Source organism: Phodopus roborovskii, unplaced genomic scaffold, assembly GCF_943737965.1.
Source record: "Phodopus roborovskii unplaced genomic scaffold, PHOROB, whole genome shotgun sequence".
Classification (NCBI taxonomy): domain Eukaryota; kingdom Metazoa; phylum Chordata; class Mammalia; order Rodentia; family Cricetidae; genus Phodopus; species Phodopus roborovskii.
In genome coordinates, this window is record NW_026126413.1 from 9,164,263 (window position 1) to 9,181,567 (window position 17,305).

Here is a 17,305-nt window from a genome sequence, read left to right on the forward strand (position 1 = left end):
ATCAGAATATCTTCTATTTTATCCGATGTCTGCCGAATTCTGAACTAAAAATACATTTCTCTTGTTTCAACTCCAGAGTTCGTGTCGATCAAGGATTAGTTGAACAATGTGACACAGACTCCTGACCTAAAGGGTTGAGCTGAGAAGATATGTGTCTGAAAACAAAGGGTGGTTACCTTAGGATGCCTTAGGGCAGGGAAAAAAGACTTCTTTGGATGTACCCAAGAATTGAATAGCAAGCTCATATGCTTTTTTTTTTAGTTGTTATTTTACATATCCATCCCAGTTCCCTCTCCTTCCCTCCTTTCCTCCCTCCCTCCCTTCCTCCCTCTTTCCCTCTCTCCCACCCTTTCATGCCCCCTGACCACCACCACCCCACACTCCACATGTAGGGTGATGCCTTCCAGGCGGGATCATCTAAATCTGTCATTTGGAGTAGGGACTAGGCCTTCTCTCCTGTCTTTAGATCAAGGGAGTATCACATATGCTTTTTTTTTTTTAATTGTTTTTAAAAGAAACCACCACACTGATTTCCAGATGTTCAGTCTATAGTCACTCCAGCTGTGAGTATGGGGTGACTGTAACATATGGGGGGGTCCCCATAACATTGGTTGTCATTCTTGATATTCACCGTTTTTATAGGCATGAGACAGAATCTCAAAGTAATTTCAATTTCCATTTCCCTTCCGACTAAAGATGTTAACCACTTTGTCAAATATTTATCAGCTGTCTGTGTTTCTTCCTCTGAGACCCGTGTCTCCTCAGCACGTCAGCACATTTATTGATGGAAAGATTTTTTGTTAATTCCCTTTTCAGTCATTTCCACACCTGTCTGGTGTAGTGGGTGAAGACTTTCTGTTCTGTAAGCTGTTCCTTTACCTTTTGCTTTGCTTTTTTAGTTTATTACCGACTATCAGTTCTTGGGTTTTTTTCCTGTTGCCATAGGAGTCCTACTCAAAGTTTTTGCCTGTGCCTTCTATATTGAAGTGTCCTCTGTTTCCATCTAACAACTTTAAAACTGTTATGAAATTCAAATTGATTTTTGAAGGGTAACATAAATGGAGCTAATTTCATTTTCTTCATTCAGTTAGCCAGTATCTTCAACATCATTTGTTGAAGAGACTTTTTCCAATGAATGTTTTTTCACACTTTTGTTTTAAAAGTGGCAATAGTTACCTAGGCTTATTTCTGGGTCCTCTATTCTATTCCATTTGCCTCCATGGTTTGTTTTTGGCTCACTAACATTCTGGTTTGTCACCATGGTTCATTAGTATAATTCTGTGATATCACCAACATTATTCTTTCTACTTAGGATTGCTTTGGCTATGTTAGATCTTTTGTGTTTCCATGTGAATTTTAAGATTATTCTTCATAGTACTGTGAATAATGTGACTGAAATTTTGATGGGGACTAGGGTGAATTTTCACAGAATTAATTCTACCAAACCATGAGCACAAAAGGCTATTCTATCTAGTGTGGTGACCTTGGCACCTTAGCAACTACAGAGGTTAGAGGACAACCTTGGGTGTTGGTGTTCACCTTATAAGTTGTGGGCCAGCTAGCCAGTGTCAACAAACAGAATTCTCCTGTCTCCATTTCCCATCTCATAAGAAAGCTGACTTACAAGTGGTAGATTTCTCCCTAAGGCCTAGGCCATCCTTAGCTGTGGTTTTTATTTGTTTGTTTTGTTTTGCTTTTTTTTTTTTAATACTGATCATGAATTCACTCTTGTGAGGCAAACCTCAATCTAATCACAGTGCTTAGTTACCTTCGTAGACTTCATGCCCTACTACACCAATGGGCGTATTAACCTAGCAGGTCAGTACTGTAGCATTTGGGGTTGTTTCAGTCAGGGTTTCCAATGCTATGATAAAACATCATGACCAAAGGCAACTTGAGGAGGAGAGGAGTTAGGGCAGGAACCTGAAGGCAGAAACTGACGCAGAGGGCATGGGTGCGGCTTACTGGCTTGCTCCCCTTGGTGAGTTCAGCTTTCTTATAGCTTCCAGGAACTCCAGTCCAGGGCTGGCACCACCCAAGTGAGCTGGGCCTTCCCATATCAATCAAGAAGATGCATGGCAGCTTGTGCATAAGCCAAACTGGTAGGACCATTTTCTTAATTGAAGTTTCCTCTTCCCAATCAACTCTGGCTTGTGTCAGCATAAGGGTCCACTGCTGGCTAATGCCACTGAGAACTTTCTCCTGGAGACACCTACATAGCATCAACCTCTGGCACTGTGGAAGCCAAACAGGTCACTTCCAACTTGATTTCTCTATCTTGCAACCAAAGTGTGTTGTGTCTTTAGAAATAGGGTTTTACCACCTAGTTTTTGAGAGAGCAATGGCAGCAGTCTGTGGTTGTTTGGTGGCCTCTTGGGTACCTTGAACAACAACAGCTAGGGAGGTATATCATTCCTTCACTCAGATATTCACATAATAACCCATATGTATTTCCAACAAAATGCTTATGGACGAAAACATTGCACCCAACTGTTGGGCTTTGCTCAGATAGAAGCAGCTCAACCTCTGGGGCAATTTCATCTGATTCTAAGAATTCCTACATTTCTTCTGACTGTTCATTCAAATATATATATTTTCAGTCTCTGTTTAAATGTATATTTTTCAGTCTCTGTGTGGATTATTATTACAGTTGATTTTTGGTTCTGTTCCTCTATAATCTAAGTGGATACAAGAAAACTTTTTTATTTTTCAATGAATGTTGTTTGTAACTTAATATGTGCTCTGTTTAAGAAAGAGTCCATAGATTTTGCATTTCTGTTGAATGGAATATCCAATACATTCGGTTAAGTCCATTTGTTCTATAGTGTAGTTTACCTCTGAGATTCCATTGACTTTTAATTTGGAAGACATTTGTAAAGATCAGAATGGGGTATAGAAATCACCTAGTCATCTCACATGGTTTTATGTCCATTCATGTTTGTTTTTATGAAATTGGAAGTTCCAACCACTGGTGGATACATGTTAACAACTGTATCTTTGTGATGTATTGTTTCCTTTATTAGTAAGTATGGCTTTCTTTATCTGTTCTAATTCTCATTTGAAATATACTTTATTAGATATCAAACAACTATATGAGTTTGTTTTGGGTTTCTATTTGCCTGGGAGTTTTGTTTCAGTTTGTAGTTGGTTTTGCCAGTAATACATGTTTTCTGGTGATAACAACTAGTTGAGATATTGTTTTTTTTAATCCAGTCAGATGTTTTACACATTTTAAAAGAAATTATCTATTTTTGTGTGTGTGTGTGTCTGTGTGTAATGTGCTCAGTCCATATAATGTTACATATATATGTTTTCAAGGTTGATCATTCAGTGTTGAATAAGCAGTTGATGTCTTCCCTGGGGAAGACTATTTCTCCCGATGCCATAATTTCTTAGCTGCCTGCAGTTCTTTGTGTAGGACTAAGGCATCGTGGTCTTCCCTTGTGCACCCCTCTATACTTACCAAATTCGTACGCCATCTTAGTTCAGCTCATGTTTAGGCAGCCATGCTGGTGAGGCTTCATGGTTGTAGCTCCTGACATTCCTAGGAGACACTGTCTGACAGCAGCTCCCTGATTGTCTGGGAACAACATTTCCACCCCTTCATTGTTGTCTGAGCCTTGGATGTGCCAGCCATTCCTCTTACAAAATCTTTTATTTCCTGTGAATGACATTGCTTTCCCTCTTCACTGTGTACACTTTCTTTTAGTGTCTTCTCTAGTGCTAAGTTGGTCATCACTAACTGCCCTAGTCTGCACCTACTTTGAAATATTCTTTATTTTTTTTTCTCATCAGCCCTAAAAGCTAACTCAGTAGGCCATAGGAATTGTAGCTGACAGTTAGCTACTTTCCTGGCTTAGGATACATCATTCCATGCTTTCCTGTCTTTTAGGGTTGCTGATGAGAGGCCTGATGTTATCTGGTGTCTGTCTTTGTACAAGACTTGGTATAACCCTGCCCCTGCCTATTACAATTCACGCTGTGTCTTTGTGTCTTTGCTTTGTGTGCTGACAGCTTGGTGATAGTACATCATAGACATCTCCAGACATCTGTTTGGATTCCAAATGCTTTTTATGTTTGGTTGTCCATTTATTCCTTATGTGTTTGATAAATTTTCTACCAAGTTTTCATGAATAAACTTTCTATTCCTTTAGATTTTATTTAGTCTCCTCTTTGACACCCCCCAACACATATACAAACCCTGGATTCTTAGGTTTGATCTCTCAATTACATTCCAGAGATATTGAAAGTTTCATTTGTGCTCATTCATTTTTTAAATATTACTGTATTATTGTTGACTTTGTCCCATCCCTGGCATTGCTCCTCTGCCTGCTTTGTTTATTGAGGATGCTTATAACTGCATTGGCCCTTTTATTACCATTATTTATTCTGTTCTTGTTCAGACCCTATCTTTCCTTGCTGAATTTTTCCACCCTCTTTTTAGACTCTCTCCTCCAAACTCACCGTTCCATCCACTTTGCCTGGGTTCTGAGCTGATTTTCTTAGTTTATTCACCTGTTTAAGTCCTCTGTGTGGCCATTTCTCTTTTAAATGTCTTATATTACATTTATTAATTTGTTTATGTGTGTGCCACAACTCTTGTGTGGAGGGCAGAGGACATATTTCAAGAATTGGGTCTCTCCTTCCACCATGTGGGACTCAGGGATCAAACTTAGGTTGTCAGGTTTGGGGTCAAATGCCTTTACCCTTTGAGCCATGTATTCTTTGAAAACACAGGACTCTAAAATCAATTTCTGGCATTTAAGCTTATCATTATCTTTCAGTTTGCTTTTTCAGATTTGTGTTCCTTTGTGGTATTTTACGCATCTTTTGGGATGATCATGTCCTCTCATTTTTACCTTTCTCATTTTCCTACACCTTTTGTTTGTTTTATATTACATGGTGAGATCTTTCACTTGGATTAGTGTTTCCTCTGCACGATTTGGGCAGGACGCAAATGTCTGTGACAGTGCAGTTCTTGCACAGCGGTCGCTGTTGTGTCTTGCACTAGTAGACTCCTGTGCGCTTCCAAGGGATTCCTATTAGGGTCAGAGACAGAGGTTCTTGGTTGCTGATGGGAAAAATGTAGTTCGTTAGGGTTTTGTTAGAACTCTGGATAATAATAATTAAGGAAAGTGAAGAGGGAATGTGAAACTGGGAAATGAAGGAGCAAAGCATGAATAGGAAAAGTGTATGTGCCAGGCTTATGAAAGACGATAAAAAATATTATGGTAGATACAGTGAAAGAAAGGACACACATGAAGCCAATCAGAAGGTGCCTTGGGTAGGTAAGGAAGAACAGAGACACATCTTCATGGAGGGTATAAAAAGATTATCCCAACAGTCCCCGGGCTCAGGTCTGGGTTCCTTACATTCCTGTGTTGTCGCCCACCTAAGATGGCGGCAGAAGTAGGTGGAGGGTTTGTAACTCGCTCACAGGTTCTTCTCTGTAGTGTGCCTGAAGCGAATTTCATCTTCAAGCTCCAGCGTGTCAGTCTTCTGTCCCCATCACCACAGTCTGTGATGCTACAGTCATTTCTCTACCCATGGTGAATCTAGCCTTGGGGGCCACACGCATGGCCCAGGCAATCGCTCTGGTTCACTGTCCATCTCCAGCCAGCACTGACCCCATCTTCTCCACAGCAGGGTGGTACAGCTGGGCCATAGACTGGTTACTCCTGCTTGCTTCTTTGCAAGGCTAGTGCCAAGGTTTCCTATCTTCTTCACTTCTCTCTCTCTCATAGGACTACAGTCTGTTATTTTTAATTCTTATTCATTTCTCTGACTCACACAGAGTTGGCTGGCAATCTGTCAGCTTACCCAGAGGCTTTACATTTTTCTCAATGATTTGTGTGAAAGTTTTATGACTGTACCTTTATTAGTTATATTGGCTTCATATTTCCATTTTTATATTGGCTATGCTTTTAATACCAACAACCACTAACATTTTTAATTTGCGTGTGGTCATATAAATGAACAGTTCCTCTATGATCTATTCTGCTCATGACTAGGTTTTTATCCAGAAAAACTGGGAAGTTTGGATGCACTGCTTTCTGTATCTGTAGCTGTCTGTAAGAGAAGTAACTTATCTATATTTGATGAGCAGAAGGAAAATCACAGCCTTCCAAATTTCAAATTCATTTTGCCTTTAGTCTATTTTTAAAACATTACTTAAAATTTTATGATTTATTTATTTTTATGCACATGAGTGGTGTGTGTGTGTGTGCTCAGCATGTATATGTACATGTATATGTACAGTACCTGTGGAGGTCTGAACAGGGTGCTGGATCCTTTGAAACTGGAGGTATGGATGGTCGTGAGCCACCAGGCCCTCTTCAAGAACAACAAGTATTCTTATCACCGAACCCTCCCTCCATCTCCCAGCTTTAGTTTATTACCTAATACAATTCTGGTTTGTTATAATTTCTTTTGGGAACTTTGATTCTAGAATATTAAGATAAGAAGGTGCAGTAAATTAAAGTAGAGAATTATAAACAATTTATTTCATTTATCATCACTGTTTGTGTGTGTGTGTGTGTGTCTGTGTGTGTGTGTGTCTGTGTGTGTCTGTGTGTGTCTGTGTGTGTGTCTGTCTGTGTGTGTGTGTGTGTCTGTGTGTGTGTGTGTCTGTGTGTGTGTCTGTGTGTGTGTCTGTGTGTGTGTGTGTCTGTGTGTGTGTGTCTGTGTGTGTGTCTGTGTGTGTGTCTGTGTGTGTGTGTCTGTGTGTGTGTGTCTGTGTGTGTGTGTGTCTGTGTGTGTGTGTCTGTGTGTGTGTGTCTGTGTGTGTGTCTGTGTGTGTGTGTCTGTGTGTGTGTGTGTGTCTGTGTGTGTGTGTCTGTGTGTGTGTGTGTATGTGTCTGTGTGTGTGTCTGTGTGTGTGTGTGTCTGTGTGTGTGTGTGTCTGTGTGTGTGTCTGTGTGTGTGTGTCTGTGTGTGTGTGTGTGTGTCTGTGTGTGTGTGTCTGTGTGTGTGTGTGTCTGTGTGTGTGTCTGTGTGTGTGTGTCTGTGTGTGTGTGTCTGTGTGTGTGTCTGTGTGTGTGTGTGTGTCTGTGTGTGTGTGTGTCTGTGTGTGTGTGTGTCTGTGTGTGTGTGTGTCTGTGTGTGTGTCTGTGTGTGTGTCTGTGTGTGTGTGTGTGTCTGTGTGTGTGTCTGTGTGTGTGTCTGTGTGTGTGTGTGTCTGTGTGTCTGTGTGTGTGTCTGTGTGTGTGTGTCTGTGTGTGTGTGTGTCTGTGTGTGTGTGTGTCTGTGTGTGTGTGTGTGTGTGTGCGCGCACCACAGTGTATGTGTATAGGACAGGGGGGCAAATCCCAGCTGCTATGTTAGCTTAGCAACACCTTTATCTGCTGAGTTCTTTTTCTGGCTCACAAACTGGTTTTAATGTCACAGTTTTAAAAGTTCTGGAGATCAGGAGTTGGAGAGGCACACCAAGGAGTTAAAACTTGCATAGAAAGAAAGAGGAAGCCAATGAATGATGAGAAAGTAATGAACAAACTAGGGAGAGAACACTGATTTTTTTAGCGAAGAGACCAACCATCGTCTGCGCTTGGATGCAAGTACTTCTAGTTCCTGAGTCTTTGGATTTGGTTGAATAATACCACCAAATTTCTGCAGGTAGCCAATTATGGAGCTTCAGCCAATCTCTCTGTCTCTCTATCTCTGTCTCTGTCTCTCTCTCTCTGTTCCCTACCTCTCTCCTCCCCCTCTCTCTCTCACACACACATTGACAGCTTATACTGTGCATATGCATGATACATAGTACAACATAATATTGTGAATTTGATACATACTATCAAATGACTAACTCTAGCTAATTAACACATGCATTAGGTCATATGATTATTTTGAGGTGTAATTACAACTTATGTTACTTCTGCTTGTGATGATGGAATATCCATTAATAACATAATCCTTTTTTCTTATCAATAACATATGAGTTTTATGGATTTAAAGAGATCGGCTTATGGGCTTTAGCCTCAGTTTAGGAATAACCCAAATGCTATCACCAGCAGGTTTGTAGAAATTAGAGGTCCAGCCACAGCTATGGTTACACTTTACATCCAGGAAAATCCACACTGCAGTACTAAACATCATCTAGATCAACCTCATGAATGTATTTGGAGAGACAGCCAGACAGGGAAAACACATTGTGATTCCAATTATAGATATGTTCAAACCTGGCAAAATGATACCGTTATTATGGCTCCTCTTGAAGCTGAGAAACAGTGGCTAGAAGAGGGACAAGGAGGCTCTGAGTCCTGGGAGGGCTCTGTTCTTGGTTTGGGTACTGCATATTTAAATTTATTGTTCTTGTAAAAATCGGCAAGGCAGGACACTTACAATTTTCCTACTGCTCAATCCACACATCGTGCTTCAATCACAAGTATACACGAATTATTAGAAACATCAGGGGAAGGTCCATTAGATTGAAGAATGTGAAATGATAATAATGGAAAAATCTCCATTTGTATTCTCCAGCAGATGCAGAGAAGCACTCAGTTCAGAAGAGGCTTGGAAAAGAGCCAGAGCATTACAAGCAATAAAGACAGGGCTGGAAAAAAAAAATCCCCAATTTCCTATAATGGTTAGAGCCACTGGCAGAGTGCAGTGACTAGAAAGAATGACCAAGTATGGTCCTGCAGCAGACTTCCCTAAAAAGATATGAGAGAGATTGCTGCTAGGAGGCCACACCCCTGGGAAAGAACGGGGTCTGTGCCTCCACCCCTAAACACACCTTAAGAGAGGTCTTCTGGGCTCAGAGCCCAAGCCTTTTAATTTGAAAAATGCAGAAAGACTCGGCAGCTCCAGTCCTTCCCAGAGTATTGCTTTGTTTCCTTCACATTTTATTTGAATGCTTGTAGCTCTGAGGAGTTCAGTGGCTTGTTAGAAAAACCTCATTCTGTTTAGTGGGAAAGCCATTCAGAGCCTCTGTTTGCAATAGTAAATGCTTCAAACAATCATTCAGATTCTAGCAGAATAGCCAGTGTTTTGAAACAGATCTGTAATCATCTATTCAGAGTCCCTCTGTGATCAGCCTCGCTCCCTCTTTAAAGAGGGATCTATACACATGCATGCAACAATATACAGACTAAGCAAGTTGTATTTATATATTTAGAAATATATATATGCAATTATATATACAATAATTTATGTATTTATTACACATAAATATATTGTATGTAAAATTAAAGAGGGCGAGGCCATGAGTTTGAAAGACAACTAGGGTAAGGGCAATACATGGGAGGGGTTGGACGGAGGAAGGGAAGGGGAAATATATTTTCATTGAACACACTGTAAAAGGGACAGGTCCAACAGCACCTCCTGCAAAGCCCTCCACACAAATCTTCAAAAAAGCACTTTCTCCAAAATACACTTTCTCTTTTACTTCTTTTGCACTCACCTGGACCTTTATTTTAGCATTTTTAAAGGCTAATGATATCATACAGTAGTATGGTGGCTTTGGGGTCATAAAATCCAAGTTTTTAAATTTCCTTGAATTTTACTTTTTTGCCAGTTACTGGATAGGATTGTTTCGATGATTAAGAATGTCTGTGAGCTAGAATATGGTGGCACATGCCTTCAATCCCAGCAGAGGTAGGCAGGTCTCTGTGAGTTCGAGGCCAACCTGGTCTACAGAGTGAGTTCCAGGACAGTCAGGCTGCACAGAGAAACCCTGACCAAAAAGAACAAGAAGGAGGAGGAGGAGGAGGAGAAGAAGAAACAGAAGCAGCAGAAGAAAGAAGAGAGGAGAAGGAGGAGGAAAGAAAAAGAAAAGAAAGCCTGTGAAGATTCTTTTTTTTTTCCATCTCTTTACTAGACCAATCAGATGTTTTAGATAGGCAAAGCAGCACAGCTTTACAGAGTTAAACAAATGCAACATAAAGGAATGAAACACATCTTTACATCACTGAACAAATGTGAAGATTCTTACATAGAAGAGACACGGAAAGACATCACTTCCCCCTTGACCTGTTCTATTTATCACAATTCTGTGTTGCCTCATGCAAAGCTCTCATGAGTTAAGTTCAATGTTTAGTACCCATCACTCTCTACAAAGTCCCACATATTCATTGTTCTATCTGTTGATGAGTTCAAAATGCCCAGAGAAGTCACTGAAGCATCCATCATTGTGCAACATCCATCATTGTGCAACATCCATCATTGTGCAACATCCATCATTGTGCAACATCTATCATAGGAATCCAGAGTTCCCTGAGAACAAGTGACTTTTCTTTCCAGCCCCATTCCACCCAAGAATCTGGTGGATTTATTAATATAAATTAATATAATACTAATACTTTGTAATTGTTATTGATACCATCATTAGCTTTTAGAAGTGCAGGGGCCTCCTCAAAACACCTATTAAATGCTGCCAAGAGAGATTTAGGGGATCTTTCAAACACCATGCTGTTAGCACTAATATTTAAAGGCAACCCAAAATAGATGTAAACAATCAAGTGAGGAGCACCCAAAACTTGGCACTAATGGTGAAAAGAGCATCAACATCTGGCCCTTAGCATCCTGGGTCATATTAGTTAATTTATAGGCAGTTAAACTTAGAGTTGCAGCTAACTCATTCAATAAATACTTGGAAAAATGAAAAATGGAGAACCAGGTAGTTCTGCCTAGTGCTATTAGAGGAAATTTATTTTGTGTCTGTTTTATGCTACAGGAGGAATGGTCTACAGGTATACATACAGAAATTCTCAGACAAATAATGGGGAGCTACAAAATATGTGTGTGTGTGTGTGTGTGTGTGTGTGTGTGTGTGTGTGTGTGTGTGTTTTGTGGTATTTGGCTTCACTAAATGAAGTTTTCCAGCATAATAAATCTAATGTTGTATCAACTAGAAAATAATATATGCACTAGTTCTTATATGAAGAGAGAACGGTTGGGGGAAATGTTCAGCGACATGAAGTCTATTCAGGGGTTCCGCATTCATTTAAGAGGTGTAGAAGTCACAGTGGCTAGTGAACTGGGACTTGAAATCCTTCAGCTCGATTTTGAACTTGAGTCTGGGCTGCAAATTACACATGTCTTTTGATAACTCAATCTCCATGGGAGCTTGAATTCTTAAGGCAGAACAAGAGCCAAAGAGAGCACACACAGCTTTTCATACCTGCTCAAGGAAGCGATATACCAGAAGGGACTTCTATTGTCTGTTACTCACCAGGCAGACCAGTGCCAGCACTGCACAGAAGACTCATAAGAGTTGCAAGCACCCCCAGTAGGTGGAGCTTTCTGGAGGCCATCTTGGAGGCTAAAGACCAGAGGTGGGTAACATGACTGGGATGGAAATTATTTTCCTCTCTAGTAGGATTTCTACATGGGTAGCTTTGACCTTAGCCTCGGGTAGTTAAGTTTCCAATACATGAGTTAGCTTACCCAGCATGAGCATTCTATGTTAGCATATGGAAGCTGCTAGTTCTCCTAAAGGCCCAAGATCAGCTAGAAACCATACTTGGCCATATCCTATTAGTCAAAGCAGGTCCACATGGGTTTAGGCAGAGAGACAGGGATAGCAGTTACCCTTGTGGCTATTGTAATTAACTGTCTACTTTTAGTAGAACAGAAAGTGCAAAGGGGAGACTGGAAGGGTTCTCTGGTAGAAATGAATCCCAAGCTGCTTTGATAGACTTGAGAACAGAAGGAGGAGGTCCATCACTAAGAGCAGCAGTGGCTGAACACACTGCAGCGGAATAAGAGCAACGGGCCACAGAGGCTAGGAAGTGTGAGCCACACGTGAGATGCATGGAAATCATGTGACAGGAGCACATAAGAACAGACAGGAGACAGGACAGAAGGGAGCCACCAAAGGACCCTGCATACTGAATTGGGAGCCCAGACTTGGAAGGACAGTTACAAGTTTTTGAGTAAAACTAACATGTCCTTGAAGCAAGGACTTGGACATTTCTAAAGCATTTAGCACACGCTCGGTGCTGAGCTAAGTATTGCACATTTGATTCTTACAGCAAGTTGACAAGGTGAGTCTGACCTTCATCTTTTCGATGAAGAAGCCAAAGCCTAGCAAGCTTTGATAACTTCCTAAAGTGCACAATAGTAGACCATCTGGGGCTTAGACATGGTTCTGTAGCATGCATGATTTCAAATGTTATAAGAGAAACTTGAGTGATGTACACTAAAGGACTGACTTGTAGTCAAGAAATCCTAACATCCAGAAGACTCATAGATGAGCAATATTGTGAATAGTAATAGGGGCTGACAGGAGTTATAAAAGGCAGGACTGAAGAGCTGGAGGGTTTACCCACTGGGGCTTCTCATTTATACAAAGGATGTCTTGACACAATTAAGGTTTCTTGTAGGCTTGATTTTCTATGCATGACCACATTTTCATAGTTATATTATTTAATGAAGTATATTTGTACTAGATGTTCAAAAGATTCTAGATAGTTTGTTTAAAAATCATAGGAGCAGAAAATTTAGGCATTTTTTGTTTCAGCAAAGTTGCTTTGGGTCTTTTGATCTAATGACCGAACTACTTTCTGTCTCACCCAGGTCCTGGCCAACCATAAGAGCGGAGCCAAGGAAACCAGGCAGTTTTGTGGAGGCTCAAATCTAAATATTTGCAAAGGACCCTCCCTGGGCACATTGTTAAAGCATCAATCAATCAATCAATCAATCAATCAATAAAAAGTATTAGTCAACGTACCAGTTGTAAGGAATAAAACAGTAAGTGAGATGAGCAGTAAATGCAATTAATATAATTTCTACCATCAGTTCATTAATTCAAGCTGGTTATCATTGAATGCCATTGCGACCATTAACAAATTAGTATCCTGTTGCAATGTGAGCTGGGTAATAACAAGACACTGAATATATTAAAGCTTCTGGCAGATTTTATGGGCTCAATTTTTTAATATAATTACTCTGATCAACAGATGCTGGAAGAGGATTCAGGCCCTTGAACAAGAAAAGCAGGTTCTTACTTATGAAACCTACCTGTGACAGTGTCATATGACAGTGATGTCCAACTGCAGAGTTGGGGAGCTGGACCTGGCAGCAGCCAGGAGAGAATCCAGGTGTCAGTCAGTGGTGGGGAAGGAGGGAGGAGCTCGTGTGGCGCCACAGCTCAGTCAGAGCATTCATGGTGGGGAGTAGGTATTATAACCAGCTGGTCAGATGTGCAGACTGTACAAAGTACTGGATTGTAGAAAGTGCTGGAATCATGTGTGCACCTGGCAGTGAAAGCAGGTGCCATGCCTTGTGGCTCAGTGCCTGGAGTAAGAGGACCAAGAACCAGGACCTAAAACATCATCCTGTTGAAGGAAGAGCTCGGTGTAGTCCCTGCACCATCCTGTAACTTGGGGATCATTTAGCCTGTGAAAATCAGATCACATGAAAGACTAAATATAAAATTTTGAAAATTCATCACATTTTTTTCTAAATAATTTTCACATGTCTATGGTCTAGTAAGCCAGAGTATTCTCTATTAGCTAGCTTATATAGAAATGGCCACTCTTGTTGCTAAATATTGTTAAAAAAATTCAAAGGTTTATATTTTGTTTCCTTTTGTGTATATGAGTGTTTGCCTCCATGTACATATATGCACTGTGTGTTTACAATACCATGGAAGCCAAAAAAGGTCATTGGATCCCCTGGGACTGACTTTATAGACCATTACCAGCCACAGTGTGGGTCCTGGGAACCAAACATGGTTCCTCTGCAAGAGCTGCTACTGTTCCTAACCACTGAGACATCTCTCTAAGCCCTGTGGAAATATTTTCAATACCACCCATGGAGAAGCCCCAGTCTGGAATCAGCAAAATGTTCAGTGACTGCCTCTATTGCAAAAAAGGTCCATTTCTAAGATAGATGGTCTCTGGAGAGATCTAGTCAGTTAGATCACATATGGCCAACCACACGGATTCAACCTCCTAGAACTCGAAAAGTGTTAGCCCTGAGCCATATACCTATCAAGGGCAGGTCTCCTCTAATGCATGTGACATCATTTTACAGTGAATCAGCAGCACCTATTTCTTCTGGTTCCTCTCAAAGGCCCCTATTAAGACAAAGTTGTAAATTTTCCCAACAAGACCTTACTGGAAATGAAAGGAGTCAAATCTCCAACCAAAGCTTTCTGCTTTTCTAGATTATTAGACCAACCAAAATGTGTAAATATACTTTCTTAAGAATATAGGCTGTCTTTTAGTGGATATATATATATATATATATATATATATATATATATATATATATATATATATAAATCCTTTTTTAGTCAGGTAAAATTTACTGCAAGGTCTTTTGTTTGTTGTGGCTGTTGTTATTTTTGATTGTGCGTTTTTAAGAAATAGGCATTTATAAACTCTTCCCTTTTAAATAACTTTCTGGGCCTTCAATCCTATGAAGTGATTACCACTTAAATTGGGGCCCAAGCCCAAGGTCACCTGGATGGAAATCTGCCTCTGGAATTGGGATGTTATCCAGTGAAACTCTAAAGATGTTACTGATTTCAAGAGTATGCCCACTTCAGGAACTCACTTCAGTAATAGTCTAGCTGATGGTTTTACATATAGTTCTAGTAAAAGAAGACAAATTAAACTCTAAGCTGACATTCTGCTGACTTTTACCCCCCCCCAAAAAAACCCTGTGGCAAATGGCTTTGAAAAGGAAGGATGGATGCAGATTAAATTAAATATCTTTGATTTCAATTCTTGAGCCTGCAATAGAGCCATGTATTTATTTTCTTGTCCCTGAAGCTACGTGGTGTGTGTGTGTGTGTGTGTGTGTGTGTGTGTGTGTGTGTGTATGTATCTATGTATGTATGTATGTATGTATGTATGTATGTATGTATGTATGTATGTATCAGAATCCTGGACTCTTCTCTGTTCACTTCCTATCACCATAGTTGAAAATGAACAAACAACGCTTTGACCAGCTTCCATAAGACCACACAGAAACCAGGTAGAGTGAGAACAGCAAAAGGCTACCTGACTTCCATTTTTCTCAGTGCTATCAAATATCCAAGATCTTGGCCATCATTCAACATCACTCTGGGTTTCCAGCTGCAGACATGTGTTGTAAATAGTACTGCAAATTGTGCCCATAGGAATTAATAGGCTTAATGTCTCAATATGGAGAATAAAATTTGGGTGATCCCCACCAGAATCACAGATGAAATGACATTTCAAATGAAGTTTCTCATAATACATTTTCATACTGGGAAGGGAATTCTGATGCAATGGGATGCTTAGGATGTTAGACAGAGCTTCTAAAAGGCCAGTTTCCTTCTGCTGTGAATAAACAGCCCGCGGCTTGTGAAAAGGCTTCATGCCATCTGAACATATTAGTCTCCTGGCTGCCCTGTTCAGAAAATCTCTGAACCTCTTTACTGAATGTTCGCTGGCAGAATTCCCAGGCAGGAATGCCCCACAGCCATCTGTTCTATCTCTGGTACCCTCAGTGTTCCAGTGGGTCACCAATCTCTCCCTAAGCACGACTTGGTTGCTTGGATTACTATAAAAGGGCATTGTAAAAAAGAATCACTGTGTACTCAAGGCATGTGATCTGTTTTTATGTTACGATATTTTATTATTCCTCGCTGGCCTGCAGCTTCAAGTTGATTCTGTTATTGTAAACAGGCACAGATGGAGTGCAGAAGGAGAAGGGCAGAGGAGAGTAATGACTCCCGAAGGCAGTGCGGAGGAGGAGCCCTTAGTGGGAACTCAGTCTTGTCTCTTCTCTACTATGAGCTAAAGTTACAACTCTGAGCAAGACGTTCCCTTTTTAGTTTCCTTGTATTAAAAATTAGTTTTCCCACAAAATTGATCCTGTAAAATGCATAGGCAGTACTACATCTGAAATCGAATTGGAAAGACAAGTGATTTGCTGCTCCCTAAATCTATTCATAATACATGTAGAAGAGGATTAGTATCACTAATAATGAGCTCCTACAAAAGAAGAAGAAGAAGAAGAAGAAGAAGAAGAAGAAGGAGAAGGAGAAGGAGAAGGAGAAGGAGAAGAAGAAGGAGAAGAAGAAAAGGAACCATTGTCTTTACCAGGTGCCAGAGACTAATAATTAAAAAAAATCCAGTGCTTGATACAAGTTCTTTTGGAATTGTTGTTCAGTGAGGTCCTATAGACTCCCAAACATTACAGACTATTGTCATTGCTCTTGGTGGCTACCCCTCAGAACTTGACATCAAAACCCTACTGCTGTTCTATGGGGACAGACTGGAACAGACTGGAAACTTTATCCTATTGGCTAGCTTTCATGCCAGAAAGCGCTGTGCAAGCTACTAGAGGGGAAAAGTCACCCTCACTCAGATCCATCTACAAACCTTGTGAGCTATAATGATGACTGCCCAGAAAAGAGATGCCCATTGCTGCCATAGCAGCACAAGCATCATGGGAGTAACCCAAAACAGTCTGACTGGATGTAAATCCCACTCCATAGGATGAAACCCTACCAGGCCAAGAACCCATGGCTAAACAGGTCATAGTCCCTGGGAGAGAACCTACTATTGCTATGCTGCTAAACAGCCTTGGTTTTGAGCTGATTCTTAACGGCTTGTCATGCACAAAGATCAATGCATCTCACCCTTCACCTGAGAAGCTTCTATTTGCAGTGGATTTTGATTAACCCACAATCAGCCACGGTGTAGAGAATGAGAACCTAGAATTCCCAGGCTTGAAGAGAACATATACACCCCAATCTTCTTCTGAGGCTCAGGGATCACTGTGGAAGAGGGGTAAGAAAGAGTATAAGAGCCCAAGGCAATGGGTAACTATAGGGAAACATCTGGACACAACAGGGCAGCTGTTATTAGGAACTCACAGTAGTCATGACAGCATGGGCAAAGCCTGTGCAAGCCACTTCAGTGAGTAGATGGGTCATGGCCATCAAATCTCATCACTAGCTCTGGAGCTAATGGCAACCGTTAGCTACTACGAGAGAGAGAGACAATTTTTCTTAAGGATTGCGACTCCTGGTAAGTCAGCTACTATCCAACAGCATCCAGGAATCATTGGGTAGCACAAACTTGTCTGGAAGGATTATGTTTTCTTTTTCTTTTAAGATTACATGAAGTTTGGATGATAGGAAATGTGGTAAACTGGGGAAGAGTTGGAGGGAAATAAGACAAAACCACATTGTAAGAGACCCTCAAAGAACTAAGAAAAACAGGAAAAAATAAGCAAAGGATAAGACCAGGTTTCATGTAAGTAAAATAAATAAATAAATAAATAAATAAATAAATAAATAAATAAAATAAAAATGACCAACACATTCATTATACTTAGTGATTATTTTAAGAATAGAACCTCTTATTTCCAAGTATGGACCATT